We start from the raw sequence: 14,445 nt of genomic DNA, 5'->3' as shown, positions 1-14,445 counted from the left end.
TAAATAGAAAAATGCTAAAATAGCAATATAAAGAATAAAATTTCTAAAATTAACACTAAAAATAATAAATTTTGCGAAAATTACATTATAAATAACAAAAAAAAATATCGAAGAGCTTTGGTGAAGATTTTGGTAAATTTAACGATAAATTATGGTTTTATAATATGTGTTAAAATTTAGTGAATCAGGTAAAATTTTTCGTGAATTTATCATGATACCTTAGAGCAGGACATAAAAATCATTTATTAGGTTAAATTTATTTTCAGTTTTAGATTTTTTGCTATATACATGTAATTTAATAAGAGCTATAATCTTGAAAACCAGAATTTCCGGGAAAATCGTTAGCATATGAACGGAAAAATTACAAAATGACTGGTTTAAAAAGGTTTATTTTGGTTTTATTAACAAAAATTGTGCTATTTTTGTTAGCTAGAAATATCATTACAATACAGCACTGTTATTTTACCAGCTTTTTTTTTCTTTGTGCAAAGAAAAAGTAAAACTAAGCAATTATCTCTCAGTGTTATTAAAATCAAGTCTAACGGAAATTGAGTCAAATTAGCTCTAATTAGATCCATTTATGTGTATAAATTTGCATAGAAGTAAACTAATTAAAATATTTGAATTAAAAAATAGCTTGATCGAAACTTTTTTAAGCTTCGATAAATATGATGGCTAGACATCGAATTAAAATCTGATCAAATTAGATCTAATTTAAAAACATAATTTTTTTTTCTTTATGTAAAAAAATTCCAAAATAATGGGTAAAAATTTATCAAGTACATAAAAATCGAAAATCATATCTTGTTCTAAATAAAACTTCATTAAATTTTTTAAAATATTTTTATCTTGGATATTAATACAAAAGGAAAACTTTTTCTTTAACAAAAGCATCCCATTTAAAGAAATAAATAAACGGAAAAAAAATTCATCGGCAGGCTTTTTATTACACCTTTTACTAAAAAATTTAAAAGGAAAATGCAAATTAGGTTTTCTTTTTGGTCGGAGAGCTTTGAAAAATAATGATTTCGCTTTATCGAGAATAAAAATTCTCACGTGTTCTTTTTGATTTTCGACATTCATTAAAACTGCATTGGAATGAATCAATACTCCAGCAAGAAACGTTTGTTAACAAGACATATTCAACTTAAAATACAGTGGTATTTCAATTATTTTTGAATACACTCTAATTCCAAGCAGAATCTGAAATATTGAATTCGTCATATTTGGAAAAACTATTTTAAGGACATTAAAATAAATTCGATGGTAGATCCGAAACCAAGCGAACAAATAAAATAAATTAATTAAATTCGCTTCTCACAATGGGATTATAATAGTTTCATCAACTAGCATTTTTGATAACTTTCATTATTTTTTTTCTCATTTTTGCAGAGACATCATTAAAACTGGTCTTAAGAATACTATCCCTGCCTGTTTCGTTAATCCATTCTAGTTAAATTTATAGTTGGGTGTTAACACCTGCTCACTTTATGTTAAGAATAAACCTTAAAATTTCTACTAAAAAATTTTTAAGCATTTTTAATTAACGAATCCATATGATAAAATTATTTTACAATACCAAACACATTTCTATCAATTATAATTTTAAAAAAAGAACCACATAATAGTGAATTCTGCTATGAGTTCTCTAATTAAATTGCCCTTTCTCTTTTTTATTAAAGCACTGTTCACGGTTTTATAGTTCTCAAATATTTACAGAACACATTGGAGAAATTTTTCTGATTAAGGTATCTGACTAGAGTTTTTGTATTGCCGTTTTTGCACTTTTGTACATAAGCTTTTTAAATATCTTTAATTTTTGTTCCTCAATTTTGAGAACAGAATTTTTAGTTGTTTTTTCGCTTGCTGGCAGACGAAACAGAATAGTAATTGGATAACTACAAGTGATGTCATCGTGACGTTTGTCGATTTAGGAGCCAATCAGGTTCGACACACACATGATGTCGCATACAGGCATCTAATTAAATCTGATTTAAATCATATAGATAGGCAAAATTACTTAACTTCTTCTCGAATGGCAAGTATTCAAATACATTCCTTAAATGCATTTTCAGAAAATTGTTGATTTTAAGAAAATCTCATTACGCTAACACACATCGCAAAAAAAGTTAATTGTAAAATTCTTTGAAACTTTGTAAGTAGATTTTGCATATTGCTAGCTTAGTTTTGAACTAAACTCTTCTATTTAAACTAAACTGTAAGATCTAAATGTGAATATAGTATTTTTATCATGCTTTAAGTAAGAATGCTTGGAATTTTTCTTTAAGAAATCAAAACTGAGCATTATTATTCAGTTCTATTTCATTGTATATTTGAAATTTTTTTAAGATTTTAGTTCAAAACCCAGGTAATTATAATATTGATCTAAAAAAATTATTTTTATTACTCTGCATTACGATTTGTTGCTGATCTGTTATCGTGACATAAAAAATGTGCAGAGTTTATGCTCGAATATACCTTCATTTAGAAAAAATTCTAAAGTTTACTTTAGATTTAGAATGTTAACCAAAATAAAATTAAAATTTTAATTTAGGCTATTTTCAAAACAAATTGCGCAAACACTGTCTTAAATAATTTCTTTAACACTGCTTATTTCATTCGTACTCATACATTATTTATGAAAAAATGATATAACGTTCATTTCTTCGTTTATAAATTATTTTTAACTTTATGCAATTATGAGCGAAACTTTCACGTGCACTTTGCTTTGGTTACAGAAATTTTTTCAATCAAATTTTCATTTTTGACCTAAAAGATCAAATTTTACTTTCAAACCAAACATATTTTTCCTCATCAACTTGTCTACATTTCAGTTCTATTTTGCTCATCAAGGTTTAATAGTAATTAGTAATGTAATTTAAGCATAAACTAAATAAAATTATAATATAAAACAGTTATGCACATTTTACTTACGTTTCCAAAAAGACTCATAATGATTGAAAATGTATTTCAAATAGATAAAATAGTTCAGACGAAGGAAAACTGAGTTGCCATCGAATTTTTTTAATGAAAAAAATTTAGAAATATAATTATATGCGACATAAAAAGAAAACTTAAATTTCGTTTCTCTTCTACCTAACAAAATATAACTCATAATTCCTGTTCGAGAAAATTTATTTTGAATTTCATTCCATGTCTTACTTCCCTTCTTTTGGGAACCTGTCCGGACTATGGCGACTCAATCGTTCTATTTTGACCCCAATGCTTCCCGGAATATAAATGTCAAAATAAATTTTTTCAAAATTTTCGTACTGTAGAATAATTATTTTTCTAATTTTAAAAAAATCTGGTTAATAAAAGTAAAACATTTAAAGCATTCAGCTAGTAATTTGCCGGAAATTCTTGTTTTGAAAACTATAGTTTTTATTACCACATATTGAGCAAATAATACGAAATTAAAAATTATATTTTACCATATAAAAGGTTTTTATACCATGCTCTCAAGTATCAGGATAAAATTAAAAAACAAAATTACAAAATTTAAAATATTAGTAAAGCGCTTCTATAAAAACTACCGAGCTTTTTGGTGTTCCCATAGAGCCAGAAACAAGGTAAATTTTGCTATTTCTAGGTAGACTTGACTATACTTTTTTTCCTCTGTGTAATAAGAAATTATTAACTTTTTAACTAAAGATTTATTTTCGATTATTTTGTGCAATTTGTTATTTAATATTAAAAAAATTAAACTTGCAAAATAAATTTAAAATTTAAGATGATATCTATGCGAAAATGGTTTATTTGCTAAAAAAATACTGTGTTTAATTAAAAAAATACGTTAAAATTCTTTGTAAGGCATATGAAAATAATTATCAAAGTTTAGAAGTTTAAAATGTTTCTTAATCATAGTTGGGATATATTTTACTGTGAAGACTGTAATAACAATCTGAACAATCAAAACTAAATAATTTAACTTTTGATATCTTTTCTAAAAGTATTCAAACCTCAAAACAAATGTATCAACAAATAATATTATCAAAAATATCTTAATAATGATTGTTAGAATTTTTTCCCTTTCTTTCTCTTTTTTCAAAATATTATTTATAAAAACACTTCTGCAGAGAACTTATGTCTAATAACGATAATTATCCAATTATAAGCAAAAACGTTATATAATTCGCATAGTTAAGAAATGAAGAGCTTTGCAAAAACATATTCCTCTTGTTCATGAAATGTGCGACTTTATAGATTTATTTTTTTTTAGACTTTTAGCATATCTGCGTAGGAGAATATTCTTCAGTTATGAATGTCGATATACTTGCTGAAAATGTAGCATACTTGCAAATACTGAAAATGTAGATATATTTGCTAAACTAAGTGAAAATCTATCTTTTAAGCCAACTGCTGTGTAATTTTCAATTCATTTTCGAAATCAAATTAATGGAAGTAAAGCTCAAAATTTTACTTTATATGTCTGAATATTTAAGATAAATATACGTACACTGTAGAACGCGATTACGGTATAAAGTACAGGGGGCATCATCCAAAAAATTATTTTGCAGTAAAATATCATACCGTAATTTTTTAAAGTAATATTTATTTAATTAGAGTGATTCTGTGATTTTACGGAAATTATTACTGTAAAAATCGCGGTACATCAAATTTTACCGGTAATTTGATTATAATGATAATTTTACCGTAAATTGATCAGTAATGATAATTTTATCGTAAATTGGGAACTTTTTACAGTGTACACTGAAAAAAAAGTGTTGTAAAAAATTCCAGAATACTGTAAAATTTACTTGTTTCTGGTTCTACACCAAAAAGCTCGGCAATTTTTGTCGAAGTACTTAAAGGAAACTGCAAAATTAGCTACTAATATAGTTTCATAATATGTAATAAAAATTTTAAATGAGGTAAAATATGATAAGTTTGTTCTGATAACTTAAGGTATGGAATAAAAACCATTTATTCGGTTAAGTTTACATTTCAGTTCTGTATTTTTTACTAAATGTGTGGCAAAAATAACTGTAATTTTAAAAAGTAGAATTTCTTGTAAACCATTATCATATGAAAGGAAAAATCACCAAATGAATGGTTTTCTATATTTTTGCTTATTAACCAGTATTATGATTTTTTTTTTACCGAAAATGTCTTTTTTTAAGCAGTACTGTTTTTCCAGAATATTTTTCTACATGTAGAATAGCTATAAAGTATTAAAATGGATAAAAGAAATTTCCTTAGTGGATAAATTGTTTTCATAAAGTAATACATGAACATAACCTTTACTAATGAAAACATTATTTTAATGAAATTGATACGGTCCATCAACACATTTTTAACAATATTTTGTAGTCTCAAAACAACTAAATTGGAAAATGAAAAAATTATAATTTAGTAAGTAAACTAGTTTATTAGTCTTTAAAGAATGAGAAATTCTTTCTTATCATGAAGAACGCACTTTTATTTTTAGAAAGATTCGCTGTCATTTTTATTTGTCATAGCAGATTAAGAATAATAAATAAGATAAAACATTCCTACTTTTTTTAATTCTTATACCGCATTAGGTAGTGATATGTTTTTTTTTCTTTGGAGAATAATATTTTTCTAGTTTGTTAAAAATGTCAAATACTTAGCATACTTTCCCAAAACATGATGTGATATTTTATTATTAACATTTATGCTTTTATTATATTTCTTTTATCCTGTCTTAAAAGCATCTTATCTTAGAAAATGTAACTTTGAATAAGCTTCTCTTTTTTAACATATTTCTTTAAAGAAGAAAACTTTGCTGCCGGCTTAATACTTGTATTTAAATATATAATATTTTATGCTTAATATTTGCATTTGATATCAAACTTGATATAATATTTTACTTAATATTTACTTGACTTAATATAATACTTTACTTAATATTTATATTTGAGGTATTTTTAAATAATATAAAATGCATGAATTTTATTCATCATGGCATTTTCTCAATTTACAATTATTCTCAAATATCAAATATAATACCAGAAAATGTATAATTTATATATTTAATTTAAAACATTAATGAAGTACAAAAGCGGTAAACTAACTAAAGTCGAAGATATATTTTGATTTACTTCTTGAAACGTTTCACATTTCTGCAACAATAAAAACCTTATATTTACATTTCTGAAAGGCATAAAATCATCACATATACGTTTTATTTACATTAAATTGCTGTTTCGTGGAAAAAGATCATGCTGCCACATATTTATTAAATAGAAAACTTGTTTTTATGGAGCAAAAAGTCAAAAATATGTTTAAAAATATGCCAGAAATTTAATATATATCAAATCTTAGTTTACATTTCATTTACGAATGTTCTTTTTTTCATTACACAACCTAATCCATAGTTTCATTTACTAGAAATCGAACATTGGCATATGGCACACGATTACTAGCTTCTGTTACAGACTGATGTATTCTAGCAACAACGTTTAAACGTAAATACTAAACACAATTATATGAGTAAATCATTATTTAATATGTTTCCACTGTAGTTTCTAATGTAGTCCGCATCATATTCCATGAATTGATATCTGAATGCCACATTCCTTATAATACTTTGCTTTTCGAGATAGTTCTCTTTCTCTAGAACCCGTCGGCCTTATTTTATCTCCACTGAGAGAAAAAGTATGGTCAAAACTACAAGAATATGGTAAAATTTACCATGTTTCTGGGTCTATGGGAACACCAAAAAGAGCTTTTTTATCGAAGAGCTTTAGCAAAGATGATTATTGGTGGATTATTGGAAAAATGATTTAAATCATCGTAAATTTATCCTATTACGTTAGAACACTTCCTAAAAAGCAATTTATTTGGTTTAACTTACTTTTTATTTTTGTTTTTCTAATTATAAGGTAATAAGAACTATAATTTTGGAAACCAGAAGTTTCAGTAAACCATTACCATATGGAAAAAAAATATTTGTAAGCAATTGTATTTCACACAATACAAATAATTTTCTACAAATATTAAATAAAGTAATAAATAATTATTACAAATTATGTTTACCTGAAATTAAATTTTGACAAAAGAATTTCATAATTGTGTGTAATAACTCTAGAAATATGTTACGAGTACATACGCAGAAAAAAAAATTAAACATTAAGCAGTTCAAACTTTGAGCTGCTCTCCTGATTAAACTATTGGTTAAATTTTTCTAGAATGCGGTTAATATTTTAAAGGTCTGAAAACCAAATCCAACGAAAAAAAGGTATCTGGTTAAATATTGAAAGCATGACAATAGTCACTAAAGTTTTTAAGTGCATTATTTTACAAGAGCCACTTGGGGATTTTTTGTGAATCAAAATTTGGAAAAATGTAATAAACATTTGAAATTCGTTTTGCTGTATGCTAATTTTGTTTCTTAAAAAAAGTTTACCATTTTAAAAATGTGAAAATAAATAAATAAATATTACTTCCTGAAGTCTCGAATGAAAAATATTTGCTTATAAGATAGGATGAAGTTAACAAGAAATAGTATATATTTGAAAAACTTTGACTTACTGTACCTATCTCAATTTACATAAGACAAGCAACAAAGCAAGTATTGTATTTTTGATGCGTCATCCATAAATGCATGTATTTGCGGTGAAAAATATTCAAAACCGTAGAATAAAGTGATCCATTTTTCAGCAAAATAAGTCTTTTAAGGAGAATATTTCTTCGTTATTTATTTTTGTAGAAATGTATAAGCATGAGACAAAATTTGCATTAAATCTCTGTTTTTAAGGCAGTTAAGGTTTAAGTTTTTTCTTGAAAAGCATTTGAAACTTCTCATTATTATGACTGGATCGAAAGCTAATGCTTATACTATTTCTCTTTCTATAAAAGATAAAGGTTTATGTCCAAGTAAAAAATAAATATTTAAAATCTTTGGTTTAAATAAAATAATTTATTTAATGATTTAATTAATTTCCGAACAATTTGTTAAAGTGACTTGAGTAATTTTTTCTTTTACTTGTGAATTTTAGCAATGGTAACTACGAAAAGCTCATAGAGATTAAATTAGCAACTATAACTGAAATTAATATTGACATATAATTTTTTTTCAAACTAGGTAGCAAATGCAAAGGTTTTAAAACTGGAAATATATTTTAAAAAAAAGTTGAATTTAAAACTTTCATTTCTTAAGAACTAGTCGAACGAATTCATCAAATTTTAAGTTTTGTCATTTAAAATTACATATTTTAAAATTATCTAAAAATTCGGTTACCTCAAAATACAAACAGATCATTATGATAAATATTGTAAATATGAGGAACAATAATTATAGAAACTTATTATTTACGTTGAATTATTTTTAGATAAATGAGTTTTATAGCTGCATGCAAATTCGTCAAAATAAGCAAAAGGTTAAACCGTAAAAAATTCCAAATCAAATTACAGTAAAAAGTACCGACACTCAGGAGTACTTTTTATCGTAAAATCTATTTTTACAGTAAAGTTTTATGGAACAAAAATTCTGATGCATCATTATGTTAATTATCACTGAATCACTGTAATTAAATAAATATCACAATAAAAATTACGGTATTAGATTTTACGGTAAAAATGGATTTCATGATAAAATAAATTTTACAAATGATGCACTCGAGTTTCAGTGATTTTACCGTAATTTGATCCAGAATTTTTTACATTGTACTTTAACAATGAAAGGGGGAAACTTTCAACCAGTCCCTGAGTAAACTATAGGGACCATATTTTGCGCACTATTCTCATATTTTGAGATTCAGAAATCCAAAACCGTCGAAAAAAATGTATTTTTATCCGAGAAATTACATTTTTCTGTCTAATTTCGTAACTTCAAATATCGGCAACTAACATAAATTGCCATATCTAAAATCAAACCCTCGTACTGCTAAGTTAGCGTCTAAGTACATGATAGTCTAATCATTAGATCAAAAGTTAAGGTATTTCTTTTTCATTTTTTCATTTTTAATTATTTGTACGAAACATGATAAAACAGAAACTAAATTCATCATTTTTGTAGTGTCCAAAATTGCAGAATATAGAAACAAGACGAACAAAAAAATTTTTCGTCTTTCTTAATTTGTCTTAGAGCACAATTTAGAATTATAAATCTTAAATAATAATTCATGATTCGAAATTTTCTTTAAATGAATTTTTTATTATAAAAAAGATTGCAGGTATAAAGAAAAAAATTGAATCCAAGAAGAAACAGAGTTATAAACTATTTTACTATTCCTGATCGTAGTAATAATAATAACGATAACAAATATTTCCCACTAGAGAAACGCTAAGTGTCGTAATAGAACAGAGGAGATTGTAGGCGCCTGTTTTAAAACCGATTCTATAGGAAAACTCATATAAAACTTTTGGAAAGTAATTGTGCAAGCTCATAAAGAACATTCTTGGTTGTTTTTTAGTTTTTTAGTTACATAAAATATACGAGTATAACATCCGAATTTTTAAGCACACATTCTTTAGTCATCAAACTTTTAGAAGCAAAACTGTCAATTGATCTATATTCTGTTATTTCAAAGAAATATTTCGTTAAGATATCTCGTGACTTTTCATTATACTGCTTCCTAACTCGTGTATCATATCTCTACATTCTTTATTACCATTATTTTTATCTGATTTTAAAAAGTGTAACACAACTTTAAACTACGTTGCAATGAGTAGTATTGTCGCACGAGAATTAGGTTTTCCAGATTCTGACAGATCACTGTAAAAAATAGATACTCAAATTTCACGAAATTTCTTCATTTTTGACGAAAGCGCTTCTTGGCATGCATTTGGCATACATACTGAGCGAACATTTTGTCTAAGTGACGAAATAAGTATCCTCACTCTTTCGAGGAAACGAATTTCGTCAGGAGTACAGTAACATTTCGTCATTCTAGTTTCATGCTTCTAGTCTTCATTCTTGTTTCGTTATTGTTGTTAAAAATCTCCCACTATGCACTGAGATGATGTTCCGTAATACATTTAATAATCATTTTTGAAATACATTTAAAAGTTCGCACTTCGACACAAATCGCATGATTTCGTGACGAAATGATTCTTAAAATTGAAGAAATACGGCTCAAGAATGGCTAAATCATCAAAAGAGAGAGTCTTACTTTTGAGAGTGAAAGATTATTCATGCGCCTTCTATTTAATATTGTATTGTCTAAACAACTGCGCAATTTCTATGCAGCATTAAGCCTGATGCTTTTAACGAAATTCATACCCTTAAAAAAGGCTCAAGGGATGGAGTGTTCACCTTTCAATAAGGTGAACCGGGTGCGAATCCCAGCAACGGCTGGTCAATACTAATTCCGCTTCCGCTTTGAACCGAAAACAGTGTTGACGTAAAATATCCTCAATGGTAGATGGATCATGAGTTAGAGTCCCTTTGCCGTTAGGCTAACTTCCGGAGGTTTTCGTGGTTTTCTTCCCTATGTAATGCAAATGCAGGTTAGTTCCATTAAAAATTCCTCCACGAAGGCAAATTTGTCCCAATAGTTAGTCCAAGAGTTCCCTTGTCTTCTGGGTTTGATTCAAAATTGCAAAGCTACGGAGTTGAACATTAATAATTGTAAATTCTCCGGATGCTCCCTGACGGGGGCGGGACGGGTGTAAGCTTTGATTAATAGTTGTAAACACAAAAAAGTTGGTTCAGCTGTTCAACGATGGTTATAAAATATAATATAATATAATTTTAAAGGGCCGCGGTGGCTCAGAGGATTGAGCGTTCGACTGCCAATGAGGTATCCCAGGTTCGAATCTGCCCCCCCGCTCTCATCGACCACAAGGATGAAGTAAATTCATGGTAGGCGGATCATGGGCTAGAATCGTAGTCTGGTTAACGGTGAGTGATTTTCTTGGTTTGTAACGTGTGTTTAATAGCAGCAACGTGGTTTGTTGCTCCATGTAACACAAATGAGGCTTAGTTCTATCAAAAAATTCCTCCAACTTCTTGAATCAAGCATGAATTAGGTCATACCGATGCTTGATCCAAGAAACCCCTTGTCTTTTGGGTTGGGTTTAAAATTGCAAGGCAATGGAGTTGAACATTGATAGTCGTAAACTCAGAATCGGGTCGGTTGTTTAAAGACGGTAATAAAATAAAATAATTTTGAGAACATGAATTTCTTTAAAATCGTTAAAATATGAACGAAAAAAATATGAAATGAACAGTTTAAATGCCGTATACTTTGGTTCTTAATACCTAAATTATATATATTTTTTCACCAGGAATGTCATCACGATGCGGTACGATAATTTTTCTAGAATTGTGTTTTCCCCGAGCAATCGCTTTCAAAATTCAATTTGAATTACTTAAATTTAAAAGTTATTTTAAAAGATTGAAATATAGAATACAATTGAGATTAATATTTACGTTTCCTTCCAAACTAAATTTTCTAAATAATTTAATTTCTTCTTTCCCAATATGTATATAGATATATTCAAACCTAATAAATATCGGAGCAATATATTCTATTTGAAATATAATCTCAAAAGAAATAGAAATTTTTTTTTTCTGAATCAAAGTATACAATCCCAACAGATTCTATTTATTTTAAAAATAAGTCAGTAAATGAAAACATAATATTATATTAATATGGAATAAATGTTAAATAAGCATTTTGTTTTACAATAAAAGAAAATATTTTCTTTTCTTCCGAGAATAGAAAGGTTTAAAATATTTTTAAAAGTTACTAAAATGATGCGATGGCTATTTTTCGAAATTTAATTTAAATTATTATGTTCTCAATAGAAAAGAATAGTCTTTCTTAATAAATTGAAAATTTGTTATCTCTAATGCATGAAATAAACATTGATTATTATTTTATTGCTGGATTATTTTTAAAGATTTTCGTGATTTTTTCGGTAGATCAGAAGGAAAACAATCGTTATATAAATATAAAACAAAATTTTCTACTCCCTAGCTTTTCTGCTACAGAACAATTTATTTGGTTCATAAGAGAAAAATTAATTAAAGAATGCTTTCACGAAAGTTTTGTATTTTTACATTTTTCATTTTACTCCTGTAAACTGTTTACTATGATGATGAGTTAGTTTGGAGGTAAAAATTCTAATTATAGATTACATCATGCATTATTTTAATTTTCAATTTTCCAATTAAAATTTGTTTGTTTTTCAAATCTAAAATAAATAAAAATTTTGGAGTAAATATTGCTTTGAAATGCGCTCAGTTATAAATTATCATTATTTATTTTTTAGATACTTGTAACAATCATCTTAAATTAAATTGTTTCTGCAACACTGACAAATCCTGAAAATCCCCCATGATATCCAGCTTGCTTTGATATGAAATCAGTAAAAAAAAACTGTATTGTACAAGCAATTTACATACGTATAAAAATTTTAAATTAAACTAAAATAAAAAAGACACATAAAAATATTTTTATATAGAACATAAACACAGAATAATTTAGAAGATCTACAAAAGTGCTTCGTAGTAATTTTTTTTTATTTTATTCGTGTTAATCTTTGTTCCATGTACATAATGAGTACAGAACAGTGGAATCTCTTCTTGTGTTGAAGAAATGGAGGAGATATTGTGGTGTCTACACTGATATTCGATCCCCATCCCCATCATCTGGTCATGTGATTGACAACTTAGTCCTCTCGGCTTAATTATAGACCTAGTCAGTACAATACAGATCACATACATACACATTACACATTATATTTCATTGTGTGTATATATNTTTGGTAGAATGATTCTAAAATTTTTTTTCCCAATTCTAAGTAATAGTCTCCTAGTTTTACTAGTTCCTTAGCTTTGTGATTAAATATTTGAGATTAAAGTAGTAAATATGATGTAAGTGCTCATTTTTCCAGACATTTTAGTTATTTAAAATTTCAATAATGTCACTAGGAAATGAAATTATATATATGTATATATATACATATATATATCATATATATACCCCATCATCTGGTCATGTGATTGACAACTTAGTCCTCTCGGCTTCTGCCTCGGGCTCGCACCGACCACAATTTTGACAAGAAATACTCTAAGTGGTTAAAGGTTCATTAGTTAGAATCACCTTGCCGTCTGGATAGCCATGGGAGGTTTCTTAATTCAAATCAATATCTTCTAGGTTGGGTTCAAAGTTACAAGGCTGCGTAGTTGAACAATGGTAGTCTTGAACTCATTATTGGGTCAGCTGTAAAACGCCGGTTATAAAATATTTTTTAAGAGGATCTTTTAAAAAGCTGTTTTTCAAAAGCATGTCATTACATGAAATATTGATTTTTAGTGAATAATTTCCTTTTTTTTTACAACTATTGTGAAATCATGACTGTTATTTATGTTTGTTAGATAATGTTTTGCCCGATTCTAACCCGCGACCACTAAGATCGTTATGGAAATGGCGCAAGTTTTAAGTATGCAGAGAAACTACATTTCTAAGAATAAAAGCGTTTGTGATCTAATTTTTTCAATATTTAAAAAAGTTACTCCAACTCAGCATTGTTTAGTCTTGTAACAATGCATAAAAATTGAGAATCATACATTAATAATATTGATAGTAATTGAGAATCATGCACTAATAATGATTGAGAATCATACACTATGCTCATTATGAAAATGACACAAATTTTCAGCATGCAGAAGAACTACATTTCTAAAAATAAAAAGTGTTTGTGATCCTATTTATTTAATATTTAAAAAGCTACGCTAACTCAGCATTTCTTAGTTATGTAAAAATGCTTAAAAATTGAGAATCATGCATTAATAATACCGGTAATATCTTATAATAATTGAGAATCATGTGTTCATCATGATTGAGAATCATACTACTATGCTCATTATGAAAGTGGCACAAGTTTCCAGTATGCAGAAAAATTACATTTCTAAGAATAAATAATTGATTTTAGCTATTATCATCTTGGTGGAAAAATCTCAGAAATTTGTAAAGATTTTTCTTCATAGAAAAGTTAATTCAATCAAGAGAGTTAGTTCATCCTCATCAGATTTTTAGTTATTTTTAGTTTACTTGTTTTAGTATAATAGTTTTATAATTACCAACTGTTACTTTAATTATAATTAATAATAGTAAACTTACAGGTGGCCAAAATGGAAACCGTAAGCTTCACTCTCGGATTAAATTGATTTTTTATCCTTAAATATTTTCTAGCTGAGGATAATGACGCATGATACTTTTTGTATGATTTGCCTTGGCAGTGAGGATATTTGATAACAATCTATGTTTTTTTATCCATAATATAGGGCAGCAAATTAATTTCTGAACCATAATCAAATTATTAATGTTGCGTTCTCATTGGCACTCAAAATTGGCGATAATTTATATTTTTCTCCATTTTCGCCAAAGAAGATATACAAAAAGTCACAATTTGAGTACCTTATAATTAACTTTAATTAATATACTTAGATAATATTCTTAACTTTAACTAATATCCTTATAATTTTATGAACAATGTATTCTGTCTTGATGATAAGAATTGTCTGGG

General features: G+C 27.0%; 1 protein-coding gene across 2 annotated transcripts in view; it reads left to right on the top strand.

The window, feature by feature from the left end:
• Positions 1–14,445, top strand: part of LOC107455118 (complexin-like) — a 210,748-nt gene that overhangs the window by 88,063 nt on the left and 108,240 nt on the right. The window lies entirely within an intron of this gene.

The sequence above is a fragment of the Parasteatoda tepidariorum genome, chromosome X2 (assembly GCF_043381705.1).
Source record: "Parasteatoda tepidariorum isolate YZ-2023 chromosome X2, CAS_Ptep_4.0, whole genome shotgun sequence".
Taxonomy (NCBI): Eukaryota; Metazoa; Arthropoda; class Arachnida; order Araneae; family Theridiidae; genus Parasteatoda; species Parasteatoda tepidariorum.
Note: the sequence above shows the minus strand (reverse complement) of the source record. Positions and strands in the feature narration are given on the sequence as shown.